The sequence below is a fragment of the Tachyglossus aculeatus genome, chromosome 3 (genome assembly GCF_015852505.1).
Source record: "Tachyglossus aculeatus isolate mTacAcu1 chromosome 3, mTacAcu1.pri, whole genome shotgun sequence".
Classification (NCBI taxonomy): Eukaryota; Metazoa; Chordata; class Mammalia; order Monotremata; family Tachyglossidae; genus Tachyglossus; species Tachyglossus aculeatus.
Window position 1 is genome coordinate 76442902 of NC_052068.1, and position 1574 is coordinate 76444475.

Below are 1574 nucleotides of genomic sequence, written 5' to 3' on the forward strand. Positions count from 1 at the left end.
TGTATTTACTGGGTACCTTAGGAAGATTCCATAAACTTTAGGGAAGAAAGGAACCACTTATATTTCAAATAAATTCTTATATCTGAAGGCAAGGAATGGGAAAGCCACAAAGTGGGATGATTTCACTCCAGTTGGCCCAATAGGAAAGGGTGTTGGTACTCTTGATTCATGGAGAGAAACAGCAGCTCCAGTTTGCTGAAGACAAGCATGGAGCCATGCCCCCAAAACTGACCTTCAGAGTCATTTGGGTGGCTGGGGCTACTTCTACTCTTCACAGGTGGGCATCTAGATTAATAATAATAATAATAATGGCATTTATTCAGTGCTTACTATGTGCAAAGCCCTGTTCTAAGCTCTGGGGAAGTTACAAGGTAATCAGGTTGCCACCATATGGGGCAAGATCAGCTTGGAGGCTCATGTCTGATTTACAATTGGGGTCTTCTCTGAGTAACTATTCCTCACACCTCCAGGAAAGGTGAAATAGTAGTAAGTACACCCAGATACGTGCATTTAGGTAGGATTTCTCCTCCTAACAGCTCAAATATTGGAAGGAACTCTGCTGTTTATTTCAGGCATATTCTTTGATCCCAGCCCAACAGAGAGACCCCTTAAGAGGAATTAAATCCCTGTACAACTGAATTTCCAGAGGGCCTTGCCAACGATTTTACAGGTTGGAGGTGGGCCACCTCTTGCTTCATTTCTCATCCAACTCGTGAACAGAGGCAGGAAGTGAGCCTGCTGCAAACAATCAATGTGCAGGGGCCCGGCCACAGTTCTGTGGGGCAAGAAGCCATCCGATTAACTCTTAGCTGGCATCTCCCGGCTGAAGGAACTCAGAGAGCCATCCGGTTTGCTCTGGCAATGCTTCGCCTCCAGAAATTGGGATACATCAATGGTTCTCCCTGTCTTGGCCTTTATGAATGCTCCTGCTGGGCCCAAGTCAAGGCCTGGACAATCCCTTGGGTTCAGCCCAAAGTCCCAGTTTCTCCTTTCATGAGCCAAGGACTTTGAAACAACCTGATTATTTTTGTTGATCACCTTGCCTCTTAGATTGTGAATCCAAAATGGGACAGAGACCCTGCCCAATCTATTTTATATCTACCTGAGTTGTTAGCAAATAGTGTGTGCTTGTTATTAATAATAATAGCAATAATAATAATAAAGGAATAAGGATGAGGACTCCTCTCAGGGTGGCACCTGGAGAGTTTCCAGTACTCTACCAGTCTCGACTACAGGAGGGAGAGTCAAGCAAAGGCATACCCATTCCATTTCTAGCTTAGGAAGTGGCTAGCGAGTGGAAGGCAATCTGCTACAGGTCAAAACTCACCCATGCTGGGCAGCAGCGGCATGGGAGAGAGCTGAGGGCAGAGACTCAAGCTCACTGCATGGAAGGAAGCAATATATTGTTATATAAGAGTTGGTAGATACATTCCCTGCCCACAGTGAGCTTAAAGTCTAGTACCCCAGAGCTTGGGACAGTACTTAAATACCATAGCAGACTATAGATCAGAAACAAACCCACCCAGCCTGTTGTACCTGACCAGTTCCAGGTGATGACTTCCGAAAGATAAAGG

At 45.6% G+C, this 1574-nt stretch overlaps 1 non-coding gene across 1 annotated transcript; it reads left to right on the forward strand.

The window, feature by feature from the left end:
* The first annotated feature begins 1179 nt into the window (after positions 1–1179).
* LOC119926078 lies at positions 1180–1317 on the forward strand. The gene has a single exon (XR_005449991.1). It is a non-coding gene; the product is annotated as a small nucleolar RNA SNORA7 (small nucleolar RNA).
* The last annotated feature ends 257 nt before the right edge of the window (positions 1318–1574 follow it).